Source organism: Apium graveolens, chromosome 7, assembly GCF_009905375.1.
Source record: "Apium graveolens cultivar Ventura chromosome 7, ASM990537v1, whole genome shotgun sequence".
Lineage (NCBI taxonomy): Eukaryota > Viridiplantae > Streptophyta > Magnoliopsida > Apiales > Apiaceae > Apium > Apium graveolens.
Window position 1 is genome coordinate 45,856,181 of NC_133653.1, and position 9,608 is coordinate 45,865,788.

Sequence of the window (9,608 nt, forward strand, 5' to 3'; positions counted from 1 at the left end):
AAGAGAAGTTAGAAGAAGAAGAGAAAATCGAGGAACTAGTTTTAGTAGTGATGGGAGATCAAGCAGAAATTCCTAAGGCTTTGATGGACTATTCTCAGCCTAAGATCAATGATATTCAGTCAAGCATCATCAAACCAGCCATTACGACTAATGCTTTTGAGATCAAGTCAAGTACGATTCAGGTGATACATAACTCAGTTCAGTATGGGGGTTCTCCTACTGAAGACCCCAACATGCACATCAGGGATTTCATTGAGATCTGCGACACTTTCAAGTTCAATGGTGTGACTGAAGATGCTATCAAGTTGCGACTCTTCCCATTCTCTCTAAGGGATAAAGCAAAGTGCTGGTTACATTCTCTACCACCAGGGTCTATCACCACATGGGAGGATCTTGCTCAAAAGTTTCTCACTAAATTCTTTCCTATGGTGAGGACTGTTGCAATTAGGAATGCTCTTACTCAGTTTGCTCAGCAAACTGGTGAATCTCTGTATGAGGCTTGGGATCGATATAAGGAGATGCTAAGGAAGTGCCCACACCATGACATGCCTGATTGGATGATTATAAATTGTTTCTACAATGGATTGGGTGCTACTTCTAGACCCATGCTCGATGCAGCATCAAGAGGAGCCTTATGGGCTAAGAGCTACAATGAAGCTTATGAATTGATTGAGCTGATGGCTGCTAATGAATACCAGAATCCTTCTCAGAGATTGACCTAGGGAAAAGTAGCAGGAATTCTGGAGTTGGATGCAGCAACTGTTATAGCTGCCCAACTTAAGGCTTTGACGATGAATGTGGACACTTTGGCCAATTAAGAAGTTAATCAAATCACTAGTGTCTGTGAGCTTTGTGCTGGTGCCCATGAGACTGATCAATGTGCTATTTCTAGTGAATCAACACGGTTTATGAGCAATTTTCAGCGATCGCAGCAACCTGTGCCAGCCACTTATCATCCTAACAACCGCAATCTTCCTAATTTCAGCTGGAGCAACGCTCAGAATATGGTTCAACAGCCTTATCAGCAGTACCCAGCTAAACAGTACAACCCCCCTGGTTTTCAGCAACCGTAATGTGCACCTACGTAGCAACTTCAGCTGCAACAAGCTAATGAAAAATCTGAATTAGAGGAGTTGAAGCTTATGTGCAAGAGTCAAGTTGTTTCTGTCAAGACCTTGGAAAATCAAATTGGACAAATTGACAATGCCTTGCTAAATCGTCAACTTGGTACATTACCTAGTGACACTGAAGTTCCAGGAAATAGGGAAGCTAAGGAGCAGGTAAAGGCAATCACTTTGAGGTCTGGAAAGGTTGCGAATCCTGAACAAACTCAAGTTTCGAATGAAGAAGCTGGGGCTGAAGAAGAAGTAAAGCAGCAGGAAGCAGAAGTGGAACCAAGGAAGACTACTATTGAGCACACTCCCTCTGAGGGTAATACAGGGGAGAAACAGATCTATCCTCCACCGCCTTTTCCTAAGCGGCTGCAGAAGAAAAAGCTGGATAAGCAATTTGAGAAGTTTCTGGAGGTGTTTAAGAAACTTCATATCAACATACCTTTCGCTGACGCTCTTGAGCAGATGCCTAGTTACGCAAAGTTTATGAAAGGTATACTGTCTTAGAAAGTGAAGCTAGATGATATAGAGACTATCGCTCTCACGGAGGAATGCAGTGTTGTGCTGCAACAGAAGTTACCTCCGAAGCTTAAAGATCTAGGAAGCTTCACTATTCCATACACTATTGGAAAAATATCTTTTGACAGATGCTTATATGATTTGGGAGCTAGCATCAATATGATGCCTTTGTCAATCTTCAAGAAGTTGAATTTGCCTGATCCAAAACTGACTTATATGACTTTATAGTTGACTGACCGTTCTATTACATATCCGCGAGGTATTGTGGAGGATTTCTTGGTCAAGGTTGATAAACTCATCTTCTCTGCTGATTTTTGTAATTCTTGATTTCGAGAAGGATAAGAAGATTCCCATAATCTTGGGAAGACCTTTCTTGGTGACTGGCTGAACCTTGATAGATGTGTAAAAGGGTGAGCTTACAATGTGAGTGCTAGATCAGGATGTAACTTTTAATGTGTTCAATTCTATGAAATTTCCTACAGAAAATGAGGAGTGCTTAAAGGTGGAGTTGGTCGATTATGTGGTTACTTCAGAACTTGATCAATTGCTAAGGTCTGATGCCTTAAAGAAGGCCTTATTGGGGAATTCAGACAGTAAATATGATGAAGGTGAAGAACAATTGCAATATCTGAATGCTTCTCCCTGAAAGAGGAAGATTGATATGCCTTTTGAATCTCTTGGAATAGAGGAATTAAACCAGGCTCCTAAACGCCTCAAGCCATCTATTGAAGAAACTCCCACTCTTGAGCTTAAGCCTTTACCTGAACATTTGAGGTATGCGTTTTTAGGTGATGCATCTACTTTTCCTGTTATTATTGTATTTGACCTTTCAGGTAGTGATGAGGAGAAGATTTTAAGGATTCTAAGAGAGTTCAAATCAGCAATTGGATGGACCATAGCAAATATTAATGGAATCAACCCTTCTTATTGCATGCATAAAATTCTGCTAGAGGAAGGTAGCAAGCCTACGGTTGAACAGCAAAGAAGACTTAATCCGATCATGAAGGAAGTAGTGAAGAAGTAAATTCTTAAGTGGCTGGATGCAGGGATTATTTATCCCATTTCTGATAGTTCTTGGGTGAGTCCAGTTCAGTGTGTACCGAAGAACGGAGGTATCACAGTTTTTGCTAATAAGAAGAATGATCTCATTCCTACTCGAACAGTCAAGGAATGGAGAGTTTGTATGGACTACAAAAAGCTGAATAAGGCTACGAGGAAGAATCACTTCCCTCTGCCTTTCATTGACCAGATGCTTGACCGATTGGTGGTCACGAGTACTACTGTCTTCTGGATGGCTATTCAGGTTACAATCAGATTTGTATCACTCTAGAAGATCAGGAGAAGACTACCTTCACTTGTCCATTTGGTACTTTCGCCTTCAGACGAGTTTCTTTTGGTCTGTATGGTGCACCAGTCACATTTCAGAGATGCATGATGGCCATTTTTTCTGATATGATTAGCCAGAATGTGGAGGTGTTCATGGATGACTTCTCTGTATTTGGAGATTCTTTTGACGAATGCTTGCAGAATCTTGGACATGTTCTAAAAAGGTGAGTTGAGACCAACTTGGTTCTCAATTGGGAGAAATGTTACTTTATGGTGCGACAGGGCATTATTCTTGGGCACAAGGTTTCTAGTAAGGGTCTGGAGGTGGACAAAGCTAAGGTGGGGGTCATTGAAAATATTCCTCCACCAATTTCTGTTAAGAGAATTCACAGTTTTCTAGGTCATGCGGGTTTCTATAGGCATTTCATCAAGGACTTCTCTAAGATTTTGAAGCCATTGTGTAGTTTTCTAGAGAAAGATGTCCCTTTCAAGTTTGATGACGAGTGTCTTGCCGCTTTTGAGACATTGAAGAAGAGTTTAATCACGGCACCTATCATAACTGCACATGACTGGAATGAACCTTTTGAGATGATGTGCGATGCAAGTGACTATGCAGTTGGAGCAGTTCTTGGACAGAGAAAGAACAACATATTTCATATGGTCTACTACGCTAGTAAGACCTTATATGGTGCTCGACTAAATTATACTACTACGGAGAAGGAACTCTTGGCTATTGTCTATGGTTTTGAGAAATTTCAATCTTATCTGTTCGGGACTAAAGTGACAGTTTTCAATGATCACGCTGCAATTTATTATCTCATCTCGAAGAAGGAATCGAAGCCTAGATTGATTAGATGGGTTCTTTTGCTTTAAAATTTTGAATTAGAGATCAGGGATAGAAAGGGGACTGAAAATCAAGTCGCTGATCATCTCTCGCATTTAGTGAACCCTAATGCTACTTCACTCGACAAGACATTGATAAATGAGTCTTTTCCCGATGAGCAGTTATTTGAAGTGCAAGAGGAAGAACCGTGGTTCGTAGATATTGTGAACTACCTTGAGAGTAATATCATGCCTCCTGACTTATCGTATGCTCAAAGGAAGAAGTTTCTGCATGAAGTGAAGTGATATATGTGGGGTGAGCTGTTTCTTTTTCAGCAAGGAGCTGACCAAATCATCAGGAGATGTATTCCGTACAACGAAACGGGGGGGGGGGGGTCTTGTGATATTTCCACTCAACGGCTTATGGAGGACACTATGGTGGAGAAAAAACAGCAGCTCGTATTCTTCAAGCAGGTTTCTTTTGGCCAACCTTGTTTAAAGATGCTCATCAGTTTGTTTTGAAATGTGATCTATGTCAACATGTGGGTAATATGTCTAATAGGAATGAGATGCCTCTTAATGTGCTTCTCGAGGTTGAAGTCTTCGATGTTTGGGGAATTGACTTCATGGGGCCATTTGTCTCATCTTGTAACAATCAATACATCTTATTGGCGGTTGATTATGTGTCGAAATAGGTTAAAGTTAAGGTGTTGCCAACAAACGATGCGAAGGTGGTACTTAATTTTCTTCACAAGCAGATATTCACAAGGTTTGGAACTCCAAGAGTCATAATCAGTGATGAGGGATCGTATTTTTGCAACCGCAAGTTCACCGCTATGATGCAAAGGTATAATGTGAATCATCGCATTGCTACGGCTTATCATCGTCAGACAAATGGTCAAGCTGAGGTATCTAACAGAGAGATTCAGCGCATTTTAGAAAAAGTTGTTTGTCCATCGAGGAAAGATTTTTCTTTGAAGCTTGATGAAGTTGTTTGGGCTTATAGAATAGCATATAAGACTCTATTGGGAATGTCGCCGTTTCAGTTGGTTTATGGTAAGGGGTGTCATTTGCCGGTGGAGCTTGAGCATAAGGCGTATTGGGCTTTGAAGAAATTGAATCTAGACTTGGATGCAGCTGGAAAGAAGAGGATGCTTCAATTGAATGAACTCGACGAGTTCCGAGTTCAAGCTTACGAGAACAACAAAATGTATAAGGAGAAGGTCAAGAGGTGGCATGATAGGGGTCTAGTGGTCAAATCATTTATGCCGGGATAACAAGTTCTTTTGTTTAACTCTCGTCTCCGACTTTTTCCTGGAAAGTTGAAGTCAAGGTGGTCAGGGCCGTTCATAATCAAAACCGGGTTTCCACATGGAGCGGTGGAAATTTTTGAGAATGATCTGGGCCAAGCATTCAAGGTAAATGGTCAGAGGTTGAAGCATTACTATAGTGACACAAAAAACCGCGAGGTGGTTAGTGCCGTTTTGTTGTCTATTTGATCTCAAGTTTCTACGTCAAGCTAACGACGTAAAACAAGCGTTTCTTGGGAGGCAACCCAAGTTTGTTGCACATTAGTAGTTAGAGGAAGCAAGGAGAAAGAAGAAAAACATAAAAAAAATCAGAAAAATAAAAAAATTGAGGGCCAACTTCAGTAGCCAAGCGCGCCCGTGCTGATCTAGTGCGCGGCCGCGCTGTTTTTCCAGAAGGTAAGCGCGCCCGCGCTGATCTAGCGCGCGGCCGCACCGATTTGGCAGAAGGTGAGCGCGCCTGCGCTAGTCTAGCACGCGGTCGCGCCGGGATCCCAACATAGAAAAATAAAAATAGCAGTTTTGAAGAGGAAAAACAGGATTTTTGTTACGAAATCAATTTCAACCCGAATTTTACTCTTTTCACATCCCAAATTTCCCTCTCCAAATCAAACCCATTATTCCCATAATTCCCATAATCAATTCCCATTTCTATTCCATATCTAATTCTTTTCTTACTACTTATAAATACACAAACTTCTCCACCACATCACAATTTCTCAAACACAAAAATCTCTCAAATACTTAGCTTTTATTCTCTTTTATTCAAGCCCAATGGCACATAAGAGACAAAGAACTCAAATAAGCAGCAGCACCACTGATTCTTCATCTGCAGGTGTTGTGAGGCCAAGGTTTTCTACTCCTGAGGCTGAAGAGGAGTACACGAGGCTTATCTCAAAGCCTATTGTGAAGGAGCGAGGTTTTCTGCCTTCAGGTAAGGATGGTAAGTTGTTGGAGATGATTCTGGAGATGGGCGGGGTTCCTTTTTGCGAGACTCCTGTTGCTGTGCCCATGAGTGTTGTGCGAGAGTTTTATGCTAATGCGAAGGCGGAGAAGAATGGCTTCACGGTGGTTAGGGGGATGACTTTGGAGTATAGTGCGAATACAATAAGGAGGGCGATTGAGCAGTCCGTGAGGAAGCCCGGTCAGGACACTTAGAACGATAAGACCCCGAAGGACTTTAATCTGGATCTGATCGTTGCTACTCTTTGTGTGCCCGAGACTCATTGGAAGTTCAAGAGGGGCACAATTAATTACTTAACGTTCCCTGCGTCGTGCATGAACAGGTTTGCACGGGCTTGGAACTCGTTTATTTATACTAACATCATGCCATCATCACATGTGTATGAGATTACTGTGAAGCGTGCTCGTCTACTTTGGAGTATTCTTCAGGGCGATTACATTGATTTGGGGATGGTTATATATCATGGGATTTTGAGGTTCTTGAGAGGAGGTACTACGGGTTCTATACCCTATGCGTCTGTTATGACGAAGTTATGCATGGCAGTTGGTGTTTATTGGCCCGCACATGAGCAGCTGCAGCTTCCCAGTGCTCCTATCGACAGTTCTACACTGTTGAGTATGCATGAGTGGTATGGAGGGAAGCCTGATCCTAATGGGCTTGGTTATTCAAATGATCATCTTCCAGGTGGTAGACCAGCAGATCAGACTTTCACGGGAGGTTCTTCGCAGGTCCGTCGAGCAGCTTGGAGAGCTCAGTTAGGAGAGGAGGCTGGTCCATCGCAGCAGCAGCAGGTGGAGGAGGCAGGAGCTGATATTGGAGCTGGTTTGAGTACAACACAGTATAGGCGTCTAGCGAGGAGGATGGATGTGATGCATGACATCCACAATCGGTTTGCACGTGATCTCACCCAGGCACTTGGGACAGCTTTCAGAGCCACCGGTGTTGGCATCCAGTGGCCAGTATTTGGTGAGGATGTCGTGTATCCACCTCTAGACACGCCTGACACTCCACCCGTTGAGGGTGATGATCCTGATTCGGAGTAGATATGCTTGATTTCTTACTATTACGTTCACTGAGGACATTGAATATTTTAAGTTTGGGGGTAGTAGTTGAAGGAATATGTTTGGGTGAGTCGCATGTAGTTTGGATGTAGTTTGCATATTCATGATAGTTTAGTGCATGTAGTTGCATATTTTTCCATATAATAGTTTTTTTTGTTAGTTTTATGTTAGTTTTTTCATGTAGTTTCATGCATTTTCATAAATAACATGATCCCTTAGATAATTTTTCCGATTGACTTGTGATATTGATGCTAGTGTAGTGATGACGTATTTAGTGATGTTAAGTCTTATTGAGTTGATTTGTATGCTAGAGACAATTATATTTCACTAAGTCTTATAGGTTGCTAAAGTGCTAGATCATGGTCATGGTTTGTTTATTTGTCGAGGTCTAATCGCTTATTTATATTTAGAATTTAGGATATCTTCTAAATAATAGAAGACATGGATATTTAAAAATTGGAGAAAAATTGGATTTCATTGCTACTTGTTGTGGATAGGTGTCAAATGGCTAGTAGCCGGTTCATATTTCTATTAGTAGTCTAAGGTTGAATGAGATGGAGCGAAACACACTCATTCAGAGATTATTGAAAAAAAAGAAAGAAGAAAAAAAGAAAAAAAAAGAAAAAAAAGTATGTGTTATGTATAATTGAGCTTGAGTGGGCTCTTTAGTACTCGAGTTACTAAGTTCTTAGGGGACTTTGTGCCTAGTGACCTAAGGCTTTTCATAGTCTGGGATCCGCTAACCTAACGCTCACTACATGGGTACTATTGTATAAGTCTTTTGCACGATCAAATAAGCATAATTTTGTTGTTTTGTTGAGAATAAAAGCATGAATCCAGGTAAAAATCCGATATAAGAATTGAAGTGTTAAAAGTTATTCTGAGTCTAGCTTTTATTCTATTTATAACCTTGTGATTGCTTTGATGAGTAGTGAGTCATGATTATTGATCTAGTTGCGATAGTATGTCTGTAAGCAATTGCACACACGCACGTCTCTAGTTTGTAGGTTGATTTACGAGATTTGATTGATCTTTATGCGAAAAACTGTATTTTTTGAGATGTTGCTTGTTAATTGGTTTAGTTATTCTATTTGGGATCGTTGCATTCATTTGGTTGTATTCATGCATTTTTATTTTATGTTCTTTGAGTCTGTTTATGCTTGAGGACAAGCATCGATTCAAGTTTGGGGGTATGTTGAGTGGAATTTATGACACTTTATTACGCTCCATAAAGTTTAAATTGGTGTAATTGTACTCAAGTTGTTGGTATTTTAATGTGTTTTCTAGTGTTTTTGTATTTTCAAGCATTATCTAGGTAATCAGGTGAATTAACATTATTTTAGTGCTAATTTGGTGTTAAGGTGGTGTTAGAATAAAAACTCTTGGAAAGCCGGCTAAATTCAGCAAGAAAATGAAGAAATCATAAGTTGATCCAGGGAGTCAGTGTGCCCGCGCTGTGATAGCGCGCAACCGCACCCAAAGTCCACAAACTCAGCGCGCCCGCGCTGGTCAAACGTGCGGCCGCGCCAGGTCGAATTCAAAGAGTCCTGATTCTGATGGGCTTTTGATCCAGAAGGCTTCTACTCTGCATGGGGCTGCTATATATACATAATTAAGTTCGTTTTTGAAGAGAGGCACATCAGAGAGCAAGGAGAAGGAGTAAAGAAGGCCGTTTTAGCACAATTCAACCAAGGCGAAGAAGACCTAGTTTTAACTTGTGATTCTTTGTTTAAGTTATAACATTGGATGCTAGTTTTCTTATTCTTGAACCTATACTCTTGTGTTATACTTTGTTTATTATTCATATATAAAGACTACGTTTATTATACTATGCTTTCATCGGAACCCACGTTGATGACGAGCCCGATTATGGGCTAATCGTTATCGTGGGGTTCTAGCAGATTTATTTATGGATTTCTTTAGTTGATTTGTTTCGATGCCTTAGTGTGTGGTGATTGTATGATAACCTAGTATTGGTTGTGCTTATTCGTCTTATGAGCATCACGAACTTATAAGATAGCTTGTTAATTCTTAATGAAGCGAAAGTGAATTTAAGGGTTTAGAACTTGCGATGCTAGCATAGGTTCATGTGTACTTGTTATGCATGATTCGTAGGTAATTTTAACTATCTTACTTGCCCTATGTAATCACGATATATAACTTGTGCATTAAACCGTTATGTTGTCAAATTCTATAGACATATAGGGTCTCAATATAATTGGTGTCTATTCAGCTTCTATCTCTTTTGTGGATGTCTGGTAGTATGGTATTCGTGCAATGAAAGTTGGCGTTTACTAGTTACGTGTTATCTGATTAGTGTCATTACCATTACATGCTAAGGTTAAGAACAAAAAGGCTATTGAATGAAGTATTTAATGAAGTTAGAATCCCATATTTGTCATATATATTAATTCAACCATTCTTATTCTCTTAGTTATAATTGTTAGTTTAATTCTTAGTTATAAAATAATCCCAACTTGTTACCGTCTTAGTATTG

The 9,608-nt window shown here is 40.4% G+C and overlaps 1 non-coding gene across 1 annotated transcript; it reads right to left on the reverse strand.

Moving 5' to 3' along the window:
• Window positions 1-440: 440 nt before the first annotated feature.
• On the reverse strand, window positions 441-547 carry LOC141676115 (small nucleolar RNA R71). The gene has a single exon (XR_012556722.1). It is a non-coding gene; the product is annotated as a small nucleolar RNA R71 (small nucleolar RNA).
• Window positions 548-9,608: the final 9,061 nt, after the last annotated feature.